This window comes from Cheilinus undulatus, linkage group 14 (assembly GCF_018320785.1).
Source record: "Cheilinus undulatus linkage group 14, ASM1832078v1, whole genome shotgun sequence".
Lineage (NCBI taxonomy): Eukaryota > Metazoa > Chordata > Actinopteri > Labriformes > Labridae > Cheilinus > Cheilinus undulatus.
This window is the reverse complement of record NC_054878.1, coordinates 26,616,203-26,629,341: the sequence shown is the minus strand read 5'-3', so window position 1 is coordinate 26,629,341 and position 13,139 is coordinate 26,616,203. Positions and strand designations below refer to the sequence as shown.

The following is a 13,139-nucleotide window of genomic DNA, read 5'->3' as shown; positions in this document are numbered from 1 at the left end:
ATTACTATTATCTGTGGACCTCTGTGCGCAGAAACATGGTATGTAATTTGCCCTGGAATTTTTACTACACAAATTACAGACATGGTCAATTATCAGACAGGACAAAAAAAAAAAAACAGAACAGACGTCCAGCTGATTATTATGAACAACCAGGGGTCCCTAGGTAATACTAATCCTGTGCAAATAGAGCTTTAGATTATCATAAAACCACTGACACAAAAATAGGAATAATTACTTTCAAACACAAAACCGATTCCTCAATTCCCTCCTTAAGTTTTGGGAAATTTGATGAAACCCTGAAAGCAGTAAATACTGTTCATCCTCCCCTTCATGGCTTATCATTTTACAGCTGATCTTTCTTGTGCTACTCCCCTCCCATGTAGAATATGTTCATATTTTCACAGTGGATATAAAAACCATAAATCTACTGTCTTGAGTATCTACTTCCTTAAAAGTTGGCTGCCTGAGAAAAGTCACTTCTTCTGAATTCTCAGGTTTCTCACATCTCCCACTTCCCCTCCTCATACCGTAAGCAGGCATGACATCTTTATGAGTCTCACTGTAAATCTGTGACCAAACAAGAGAGTGGAGCTGAGTGAAGAGCGATGGAGAGGTTGCTGGCGAAAGAGGAAGTACTAAATGCTTTGGGAACAGGGAGACACGCCGCCTCTTTAGTGTCCCTGACAGCAGTGCTCACCGACACCATGGAGATGATTAGTCTGGCAAAGATCTGTGACACCTTCCCCCAAGCCAACACTCTGTCACACACACATGCAAGCGTGAGCACACACCCTAGTGCGCACACCCGCTTGTGCCAAGGAGATGACACATCCTGTACTGTTACAGAGCTCCACATACGCATACATTAGATACCCGGGTGTATTTGGCTGAGTCTCTTTCCTCGACTCAAAGCTCCGGGGCGACGCAGCCTTCAGGGGTCACCTGCTTGGATAATGCTGACTGTCTCCCTGCCCGCCTCCCTTGATGCTCGCACACATACAGCAGCAGTAGCTCGCCCAAACGCCTGACAGTGCGCACTCGGCTCCTCTCCTCTCCTCCAGTGTCCTGCAGATACTCATCAGGAGTGTCAGGACACAGCAAGGTTAGTGGCCACTGAAACACACACGGGCGGGCATGTACACTCACAGGCATGCCTCTTCACATACACACTCGCTTGTGCACACATGGGACAGCCAGCCGCCCCCCTCAGGGTGATGAATGGAGGCTAAGACGCCTGTGTGTGTGTGTGTGTGGTGTGTGCGCATATCTGTGGCCAGTGAAAAGGTGAGACATGAATAAGGAGCTTGTATGGCCAGAGAGAAGGCACAGGCTAGCCCAATTCCCCAAATATTGAATTCCCCCCTGAAATGTGTATAATTCATTGTTTGGGCTGCTGTCATCTCTGAAATACTGGCACAATGACCCCAGCATGAGGGCAACTCTGTGTGTCCACGTGGTGCATGTGCACCCTTTTCCCATAAGACTTTGCTAACTGGCCGGTTGCAGCGCGGCGCCCTGGCTGTTAGACGCAGGGAGTGCCGCATTACTAAGAATATTCCTGCATGGAATTTCTCCTGACGTTTTGACTATAAAAGGACAGCAAAACGCTGACTGCAAGGAGAAAGCAATGTCAAGGAGAAAAGGGTATTGGTATTTCAGATCCTCTTGACTGAGGGAGAGCGAGAATGGGAGGGAGGGAGAGACGGCAGGAGAAGGAGGGGCTGAAAAGAGTCTAAGGAGAGAGCGGAGCGACAGCACACACACAGAGTTATTCCTGTCCCACAAGCCTTTGTTTTGTGAGTCTTGTATGTGAGCAAGCAGTGAGCCTTAACTGTTTGCAACCCCTCCCTACTCCCACTCCATCCCCCTCCTCCTCTTCATCTCTCTCTCTCTCTCTCTCTCTCTCTCTCTCTCTCTAGGGTCAGCTGTTGGGCCTTTGTTCCAGAGGCATTGTGGGGGATTATCCAGTGTGGCCGTTCATTCGCTCGGCAGTCCGGTAAATGGGGCCAATCGCGTGGCTCACAATCCTTCATACATATTTCATAGGGCTTTTTAACAACTTCTTAGCAGAGCCCAAAATTAAAGGACAGATGTACAAAGAGGAGAGGAGAGAAGGAGGGAGGGAGAGAGGAAGGAAAAGGGGTACAGAGTGAAGGATGTGAAGTTGAGTGTTGGTGAGGATAGACAGCAGGAAAAGCCAAACGAGGTGCCACTCAGCACTGCTCATATTTGAAAATGTACCTCCTGTGAGAACAGGTCTTTCAAGAACATTGCGGGGCAGACAATTCAAAGCTTTGAGTCTGAAGTTTTACATGCACACCTTAAAATTTCTAAGAAAGTTGCACAGTCAGAGACTATCCCTGTCAAATTGGAAGGGAATCTCATAAAGCAAGAAATGAAAAGAATGATGCTGAAGTGGTGGACGAAGCACCAGACTTCGTTATAAAGAGAGAAAAATAACGAGAAAATGATCTTTTGCAATAAATAAATTCAATTCAAGATTTTAGAAGTTTTGTACATATATGAATTGAACTTTAGCATAAGAAAGGTGCTTTTGGAAAATGGTCATGGTCGGTGGTTGTCTGGCACTAATTTTAAGAAGACATATGATCACTAATTTTGAAGTTCACTTAAGTCAATTAGATGATAAAGTAATTAAAAGAACAGTATGCAAAACTGGGAATATTTGTAAAATCTTACAGTCAGAGGATATATGCACCAAACATGCACAGAGACCAGGAATCATTCCCACGACTACTGCGTTGAGGGCTGTCACCTCTGCTTATGGATACCTGCTCTACCCACTAAGCTACACCAGCACCTCAGTGCTCACTTCTGGAGCTGGGGATGACAGCTGAGTTGAATATTTTTGAATATTGAATATTATTTAACTGGAATGCACCTTTATTTGGCCTCTTCTGTGGTAGAATCATGGCAGAGCAGAGTATGTGGGAGAGGACCCTCCTTAGGTATGCATAACATACTTATTCTTAGCTGATAAAAGTAAAATAGTTTAATGTATTAAGGCTATTGAAAACTAATTTAAACATACTTTATTATGCTTATGAAACTGACTGAAATTAACACTGTTGACTCTTTATGGGTTACAATACCAAACCAGACCATTGGTGTACAACAGAAAGTCAGCAAAAGGTACATCTTTGACCATGGAGATGGCAAAATCAACACAAATCAAAGTTTGTCACAGGAGCTTTAAAAGGGCTTTAAAGATTAGCCTCTGTAAGTAAATTGTAAAAAAAGTGTTGGATGTTGACTTCTTTAATGTCAGATTACAAAGACATGTACATGCTGATAAAATTGTAAGGCTTGATTTTCTTTTTAATGAGTGGTTTTGATACAAGAAGGTGTAAAAAAGAGAAAATAATGTGTGTGTGGCGGAAAGGGGATCAAAAAGCAAAAGCATTCATGAAAAGGGATATTATTGCTCTGTGTAACACAATATGAGAGGAGAAGGCAACAAGGGAAATAAAAGAAAAGAAACAGTAAAGGCAGAAAAGCTGCACACTTTCCTAACTTTTGCATTGTGCTGTTTTTTTTTGTTGTTGTCAGAGACGATAATGGAAAAAAGAAGGGAAAAGGGTCTTCTCCGAGAAGGGGCAGTGATGAGGCAGTTAATCACTTTCATTCACCGACTACCCCTTCTCCCCCATTCTCTCCACCTCTCTCCATCTCCCTCTCTCGTGACAGGTTGCTTTGAGACAGAAGGATAAGCTCTTTTTCAGAGAGAGGGAATCGGATTTCCTGCTTTTTGATGAGATAATAAAATATGACGGAGGACAATAGGAGTCTGTGGATGGCTTGCTGGGAGCTATTCACTCCAGCCGCGGCCCCCTGTCTTAAGACTGCTTAGACAAACGTTTAAAAAGGTAGCCAGAGGCCCAAGCCCTCAAATAAAGGCTACTGTTACACACACTGGCCACAAGTGTGTCTTCTTTGAATGTGTTTCGGTTAAAGCCTGAGAAATCTCTTTTCTCTCGGTGACTCAGGGTTGGCTGTTTGTTTGGCCAACATGTTTCTCCCCCCTTTGCTTTTGGGAACTGTCAGGAGATGTATTGCACCTTCTATTTGCACAGCGCTGGCCAAACAAGACGAGACCCTGGAAGATAAGGCTGTGTGTGTAAGTCAGTGTGTATACGAGTGAGCTGCAGCCTTGAAGGATGAAATGTTGGGACACAACACAAGCCCCCGCTGCAGGCCAGGTTAATTCCTAACCCTAACTCGGCCTGGGAATGCCAACACTTCCCATGCATTTTCGGTCATTGTACTTGTTTGTCAGTCCATTCAGGATTTCGCCATCGTTTTTTGCTGTTGCACCCTGAAGAGCTTGGCATCACTGTCTTTCTAGAAAAGACTGCAATGCAAGTTGTGATATTTTGAAGCCTATACTGCAATAAAAGTTGCAACTGGGGTAAGTGTTCTTAACACAAATTAAAAGAAGAATCCTTTTTTTTTTTTTTTTTTGATGGATTTCTGCTCTTCGGATCATTTTTTTAGCTTCTGAATAATACTGCTGATAAGAGAACATAGGGATAACTGTGTCAATGCACTTGTGGGATCAGCACCCAAAGTATCTGTGCAAGACCTTTTGGTTGATGGAAAATGAATAGAGCACCTTCCTCTTTCCCTTCTTATTGGTCAGCACACTGGACCCCGGAACTTAAGATATGGTTGAATGGCTCTCAAACATATCTCTACATGGTAAAAGAATCAATTAATATTCACTAAAAGGTATCTATACAGTTTAAGTTTTATGAGAATTACATAAAAGTTAATATTCTGGGTATGGCTTCCCTAATATGTATAAACTGTTGCACCTATGATATGCCAAAATCTTACAGGAACTGTCTCTAGCTGTCTTAGAAGGGGATTAATAGATTTTTGAAGGGATGCACGATATTGGATTCTTGCTGTTAACTGATATGCTTGTATTTACCAATTCATTTTTGTCAATATCAATATCAATACATAATGACTAGCGCCTGGAAATGGGACGGGTTCAAATGGAGTGAAGGGAAGTGAGAACTATGGTTAACATCAGCCCTTAAATAAATACCCATCATCTTTTGTGCTCCACTCACTGGCTTGATCAAATGGTGGATGCTCAAGTGAAAGAGAGAATCAGTTTATGGGGAGAGCTGAGCGACCAAAGACAGGAAACAAATGAATAGAGAGTTGGGGAAAAGGTGCTCAATCCTGCAACCAGTGCAATGAGGACCACAGCCTCTTGGATGCCAGCTCCACCCACCCAGCCAAATCAGCGCCCCTCAAGCAACTCTTAACTCTGGCATGTGGAAGCATTTTGGCTTCCTGGTGTCAAGGAATGAGAAAAACAAAAAGATGATGGACAAATAATATATAGACACCACAGGAGCCACTGGGCAAATCATCACCCTGAAATCACTTGTAAAAATGCGGGGAGCAGAATCTGGCTAGGCCGAAAGACTCTTCAGAAAGCGTTCACAATCTCACTTCACTACAAAGCGCGAGGGCTCAACCTATCACAAGGTGTATTGGCATGTGACCACACTTTTTTCCAAGTCTTCATTTGCTGGTTTGGGTTGATTTTTTTAATACAGCAAACAAATATAATACTGCAGATTTGTTACCAAAGTATTACCATGCTGTGAGATTTAGATATCATTACATCCCTAGGAATTCGGATGATTGGTCAAGCCATAAACTTATGGCTGATATTTACACCTGATATATTGGTTGTAAATATTTGCAGAGATGTTCATATTTTCCTGTACTGATAGTTAACTTTTAAAGCTTATAGCTGTCAATACCCAACATGCCAATAATATCATGCATCCCTAGATTTGTTCAAAGCACTGATTGCTACAGCTGGGACCATCTAGAGTCAATGCGTTGTTTCTTTGCTGTTACTGTATCTCAAGAAAATCCTCACTTCTGCTGACAGTGGAAAAACACGTTACAAACAAGATTTGTGCCTGCTTGTGACATTTCAGTGAGTCAAGCCAGAGCTTCCCTGAACCTCGAACACACACTCTCACGCGGGCCTCACATATCTGCTCTGATCAATAATCTACAAAGGCCTTGATAAGCCCTTGGACTACACTGTCACTTTAGGCAAACACAACCCATGTCCCCTTTTCTTCCTACCCCTTTGCTGCACTTGTCCCCAGCCCCCCTCTTCTCCCACTGATAAGACCATGCCACAAATGAAGAGTCCAGCCAATGAGCAGAGAAAATGAGTCACGGTGGATCCTCTGCTGGATTCTTTCCTTCCAGAGTTCTGCATTTTCTTAACTTCTTTGTCTTGCACTTGTTCTAGATTTCCATAAAATCCCTCATCTGTGGTGTTTTTTTTTTTTCTCGTCTTGCCTCAGCAACTTCTGGGACAGGAAACAGGACTCAAAGCTGAGCAAACACCAGCCTCCCTCACTCCACTGATAGCCTTGAGAACATGGAGCCTTGAGGGGCTGTTGTGTATCCACGTACATGTTTGTGTGCTTGTCTTGCTGTCTGGCATGTGTATGTATGTGAGCAAGAGCGTTAGCGTCACATGTGCTCTTCTCAAGGTGCACCTCGACCAGGGAGTCAAGGACAGGACAGGGTCAAAGACGCTGATGAAGTCGCTCTTCTATCCCATCTTTCTCGCTCCTCCTTTCACCTTTTCTGTCTGAAGCCCCCACTCCTCCATGTATACACATAAACGCAAACAATCTAATTCATATCATATCAAGACTAGTTTGACATGTCCTCCTGCTATCCCCTCGCCCAACAGAAATTGGGGATGTATCTTTATATCAAGCTCACAACAGACAAAAACCTAAGCGCTCCAGTGCACTAGGCCAGATAACACAGTTCAAGCCCTTATTTAGAGGCTAAGAAATTCATTGTCTGAGCTTGTATGGCGGACACAGGCTGAGAAAATGATCCAAATGAAGGAGGGGGGTCATGAAGCGCTGTAACAGGGCCTCTGGAGGTCAAGAAGTCACCCCAGCTCCGAGAGACCGAGGGAGCAGGAGGCAGAAGGAAAAGAAAGGAGCAAGGGAGTCTGGAAGATAGGAACAGGACATCTGGAGAGGAGGAGAACAGAGGGAGGGAGGGAGAGGAAGAATAGAAGAGTAGGAGGGGAAGGAGGGTGCGGGAAGGCGGGGGGAACAATAAAGGATGGGGAGCAAGGAGCTGCAGCGAAGAATGAAAGATGGATGGATGGAAGGAGAGGAAAAGATGGCAGCAGAATAAAGAAAAATAATAAAGTGCAGATTGGATTGAAGGAGGCCAAGTTTGGCATCAGAAGGGGAAATAGGAAGTGTGTTTGTGTGAAGGGGGGACTGCTATGACACATCTGCAGCATCGATGCACGCCCTGGTCATTTTGGCATGAGTCCCTTTGCCACGCTTCATTAGTCTCTCTCACACACACAAACAGAGGGAGACCAAAATGGTCCAGAAATAATGACATAATCAGCAGCTGTGCCACAGAGCAGGCTGCCCCTCACAAGGTGACCAGGGACAGAAGGAGGGAGGAGAGGGGAGAAGAAGGGAGGAGGAGGAGGGGGGAAGTCAAGTGTAGTGAGAGGAGATGTTTATGTGTGTGTGAGCAGGTGAGAAAAGGAGAGAGGGGATCATGTAGTTCTTTATGTTTTAGTGATTCCTTACCACCCTAGCTGCCCCCAGGCTCTACACGCACACACTGCTCCGGTCATTTAATCAGTGCGCAGAATAAAGTGGTGGCTTATTCTCACACACACAAACGCACACACTTGGTGTTGAAGAAAAGACCTGTCAGGCTATGTCAAACAGGGGCCCTCAATAGCCCTTGGCTATTCAGCAAGAGGCAGATGATCCCGCTTGCTCTTCTTTTCTCGCCCTGACTACGAGAATGAAAAAGCAAAGACAAATCAGAAATAAGGCACTAAGTACAGCACACGTCTGGAGCTGCATCTGAAGATTAGTTGGAATTGCCCTTTAATAAGAATCTCTTGTTTATTGTAGTTATCGCGTGGGCAAAAAGGCTTAAGTGTTGTCTGAGCATCTTTTATGTTGTTTTGCATTTGTTCACTTTGCTTTTACACAGAATTACGCTGCTGTATGGGCATCATTGGTTGGAGAAAAATTCTAATAAGATCTTTTCTCTTAAGTATATCCAGGACAGATTCTTGAAAGATGTGCAGATTAAATACAAGTATGGGTTGTCATATTACAATGAAAGAAATAAATCAAACACCATTGGCACCTGTTTCAGTATCAGAGCAACATAAACAGAAGTCCTGCAAATGTCAACCATCAACCAAATGATGTTGAATGAGCTTATAACAGTTACTAATGTTTATGTCTTGTGTCTGCTATGTAATAGTATTATTAATTTCATGTTATTGTGGTGACAGAAGCATCTCACTGTTGTCTTTGACGTGTGATGGTTTCAAAGGATAGGTCTTCAGGGCAAACACTGTATTTTTTTAGTTGACCAGTACGAAGGGAAGCAAGAACTATAGTTACCACCTGGCCTTGCACACCCTTCATCCTTTGCACTCCACTTGCAAGCTTGATCTAACAGCACAAGAATGGTGGATGTTAGAACTGGCAAGGAAGGCCTGATTGATTTCGTTTATAGAGCTTGTGGGGGCTCCAGTACCTTAAACATCTGGCGTATGGAAGCATTTTGGCTTTTCGTGTCAAGAAAGGAGAAAAGGGGTACAGCCAAGCCAAAAGACTCTTAAGGCCGGCTCAGACTACACGATTTTTTGGTCGTTCACGATGGCACCATGCCAGACTAAAATCAAAACCAAAATCTTGTCCTGTCTTGGCCGACAGCCTGGCCACACTCCAAGAGTAATCCAGACTGCTCACCGTATGCTGATGTCTCCACTGTCTCCGTGACTGAGCGCGAGTTCACAGGCTGACTAATTTACACATTAGTTCTCTGAAGGGAGAAAAGGGGATTCTTGTACATGATGATGCAAAGATAAGGAGCAAATGCTCTCCTGTAGGTCGTCAGGATTCACGTCGTTGACGTCAGGTCAGGGTGTCAAACTAGACGACGATGTAAGAAAAATTCTGACACACTAGTCTTATTGAATCATGGCCTTGGGGCTTCTTGGACGTCGTTAATTATGTTGTACTTTAAGATCATTTGTTGTTCCTGACGTTCCAATTCGAGGCCTGGGTTTTGTAGATGAGCTTTGATGTTGCATTCGGGTCTAAATCTGGCTGGATTTATGTAGCCTGAGCCGGTCTTTAAGGAAGCGTTCACAATCCCACTTTCCCACAACACCAAAAGGACTCTCAGACCACAAGGGGTATGGGGAGAATATATCGCTAAAGAGCTACAGCTATTTTCAGTGGTGGACTAAGAAGGTTAGTTAACACCCTTGAGCAATAGTCTAAGTATTTATCTTTAAGCCTAGAGCACATCTATAGCACTTCTTCCATCTGATATATCTGGCAAGTATCAAGACAGAGATTTTTAATAGGGAAGAAGAAATGACCAGTGAGACAATGGCCAGTGAATATGTTGGCATACTAGTAGTCTTACACCAAAAAAGAAACTTGATTTTTTTGGCAAACTAGTAAGTATCAATCTGTTTTGTGACCATCTTTTAAATCTATTGTTTAAATTCGTCAAAGGTGATAAATATCCGCACACAAGGTTAAGTCAGCATCTCTCCTGCAGGTTATCATTACTGTGCAAACACAGACATATAAGAGATCAAATAAATAGGACGTCACCCAAAATTTGTACTCTTGTTACATGCATGCATGATAGTTTGGTGTATGAAAGTCCTTTCCTAATAGAAGAGCTGGAGAACAAGGAATGAGGGGGAGAGAACAGTTTAGGGGCGGTGTGTGTTGCTGAAATAAACCCACTGGCAAATTGCTGTATCGGTTGTATTTTTGGCAGCTCTGAACCTAAATCTATACCCCCCCTTTCATCCCTCGTCTTCTATCTTCTGCGTCTTTTTGTCTTCAATCGCTCTTCAAAGGAAACCCTAGAGCCTTTTTTCTGAGAACATCACACCTGTGTGCAAGTGTGTTTTTTTTTTTCAAATACTTAAGTATGTTTACAAATGTTTTCAAATCTGCTCCTTTGATTGTGCATCAAGTCAAACAGCTTTGCCCTTTTCACCTCAAATTCCCCCAGGGTCGAACCCCGGTCAAAGACTCGCCCCACACACACGGTGCCCTCCTGAACTAAAACAAAAAAAAAAAAAAAAAAAAAGAAAATGAAGATGTGCAAGATAGAGAAGGGGGGAAAATCAGGGGATGGAGGAGGAGGAGGAGAAAACAGACATTAGTCTCTCTGGGTGGAGAACAAATGGAGCCCCTGAGAGGGACGTGAAGAGGAGGAACGAGGGAGCAAAGGGGGGGAAGGAGAGGTGAAGCACACAATGCTATGGGGCATGGCGGTTGGACAGACAGCATCTGCTCGCGGCTCTCTGTGGCTCTGGTAATAGATGGAGAGTTGGAAAGACAGCAGGAAGGAGGGAGATGGAGACAGTGTGAGGAAAAGTGGAGAGAAAGCGAGGAAAAAAGAGGAGAGGGACTAGGAGGGTGAAAGTCAAACTGAAGCCCGGCACACACTAAAAGATTTTTAATCATAACCTGTTTCTTCAGACTCATGATGTGGTGCGCATTGAGATGAACAAAACAGCAGACCACACACTAACAGATTCATTCTCAAAACTTCAAATCTTGCAAGTTAGACCTGACTTTAAACAAGCTAATGTGGCTAGCTGTTCGTCACCTGCTTTATCCACTGTGGTTGCAATTTTGGTTCAGTTTCCCCACTTGTAAATCTTACTGTGGTATATTTTCCAGGACATATGTAAACACTCATGTTGTTGCCTCAAATCAGCAAGTTGGTCCATCTTACTTCATTCTTTATTATCATTGCCATGGCTGGGTTTGTTGTGCTTTCTCCTTTGGTCAGCTTGCTACTTCATTGGCTATTGCCCTGATTAATTTAGTTGTCATTAGGCTAGCTCTTACATTTCTGAAGACATTTATTATGTTCCATGTCCTGGTCATGCAGGATTTCTGATTATAAATATTGAACATGAGTCAGAGCAGCTGCAATCAACTTCCAAAAGGGAACAGTCATTCTTAAGACAGGGTGACCTGCCAAGATATCCTTTAGTACCATCAATAATAAAGCGTTTGCTGACTTTGGTCGAAGTGGGGAATCAGGCAAAAAATTAGCATGATTATCTAGGAGTGTGTGTCAGGCTTTAAGCAAGTTTTGTTTCATTATTTGGTCACTCTGGATAAAAAAAACACACACAGGGCTTCTTTGGAAAAGGGCGTTATCGATTCAAAAAGAGGGATGACAGACGGATAGACGGACAAAAGAGGAAGAGGGACAAAAGGAGTGAGATGTCTTTCTAATAGGAGAAAGAGCAGCTGATAAGGGAGGACACACGATACTTGAATGTGTATGTGCGAATGAACGCTTCTCACCTGGCACCGCCCTCTCACATGGAGATCATAGGGACTTCCTCTTTTAAATGCCCAGGTGTGTGTGTGTGTGTGTGTGTGTGTGAGTGTGTCCTCTGTGGGAGGAGTGGTCACTGACAGAGGAAACTTGGCCTCGTCTGTCTTATGGAAATCTGAGAGTTTCCCAGAGCCATCATAAAATGCCTCTCTCTCCCCCTTTTTTTCTAACCCATTAGCAGTGGAGGGAGTTCAAGAGTATTTTACTCAACTAAAAGCGGTGTTGCTTTGGTTACATTTTGCTAAAGTAAAATTACTGGTCTATAAAACTACTCTAAGTAATACATTTAGAGTTTACTTAAAGTAGTGATTAGGTACCGTTTATACTTGAGGGGTTATACAATCAAACTTCAACTTCAAAGATGTGCTTTATTATATTCATGGAGACACAATGGGTGGTCGATAAACTTTTGCGGATATCCCTAAACTTATCTCCGCGTGGATGGCGCCTAAACCATGGGAAAACAGAACCCAGCCAAACTGGACCGCTTCGTGGAAATAGAGCTTAGTGTGACATCACTCGTCCAGGCTTTAAACTGCATATTTAATTCATGCCTTCTGCCATTTTTCTGTGAGTTTTGCTAACTTAAATAAATTTGCTTGAATATTTCACTGCTTTCCAGGGACACAAAGTAGCTTTAAAATTTATTTTATATTTTGCAATATGAAAGATTGGCACGGTCATAAACAGCTCTAAACATGGCTTATATAGTGGTGTTTCTCTATGCAGAACTCACTACCTGCCCCCCAAGGGGTGCTTTCTGCATGGCATCATCTGCATAGAAGCTATTACTGTTACTAGTAGATGTCATTAGTTACTTTCCACTTCTGGTAATACAGGATCATTCTTTAGTTTTTATTGCTATACTCACTAATTAATGTTTTTAGAATATAGTGAAGTTCAATACTTCCCCCAAAGTATACTTAGGTGAAAGTAAAATTACTGCTCAAAGTACAAGTACTGCAAAAAGCAGCTCAGTTACAGTAACTTGCACAAATGTAATTAGTTACTTTCCACCCCTGCCCATTAGGAGGTCAAACACATTCCTGTCTTATGAAAGATGATGTGTGTTGTCATTGGAGGTTCAAAGACACGCTCCGGCGTAAAAAGAAAAGGACACCGAGCGAGAGTTTTCACTTGAGTCCTCACATGAAAGCGCTGCTCGCTCAAAGTCAAGGCTTTGGGAGGCCGGCGTGTGTGTGTTTTCGGAGTACTTTGATGGGCGATGGACGGAGTGAATGAGAAGCGGAGAAGAAAGAGAAGAAGAAAGAGGGGGATCAGGAGGGGGGCTGAGAAAAGAGGAAAGTAGAGAGCCGGGGTCTAGGTAATTAACGGCAAGCTCTTTAATTACCGCTGGTGTTCATTGTGCCAGAAGGAATGTGACAATTATGCCATTAAAACTTCCTAATGGGGGGAAAAAGCGAGGGAGAGGAGGAGGAGGAGGAGGAAAGGGGGGGATAACGGAAGACATGCAAAAGAGGAGGATGAAAGAATGAAAGGAAAGAGGCAACAGAAGGAAGAGAGAACGACGCGAGGGAGGAGGGATATGAAAGGGAAAAAAGGGAAACAATCGCGACAAAAGAGGAGCTGGGAGGGAGATGGGGAGCGTATTAGGCCAGCACAGTGACAGAGCAGATTAGCATCAAACAAGAAAGGCC

The 13,139-nt window shown here is 43.5% G+C and overlaps 1 protein-coding gene across 1 annotated transcript in view; it reads right to left on the bottom strand.

The window, feature by feature from the left end:
• LOC121521969 (prospero homeobox protein 1-like) overlaps positions 1-13,139 on the bottom strand; it is a 36,880-nt gene that overhangs the window by 1,316 nt on the left and 22,425 nt on the right. The window lies entirely within an intron of this gene.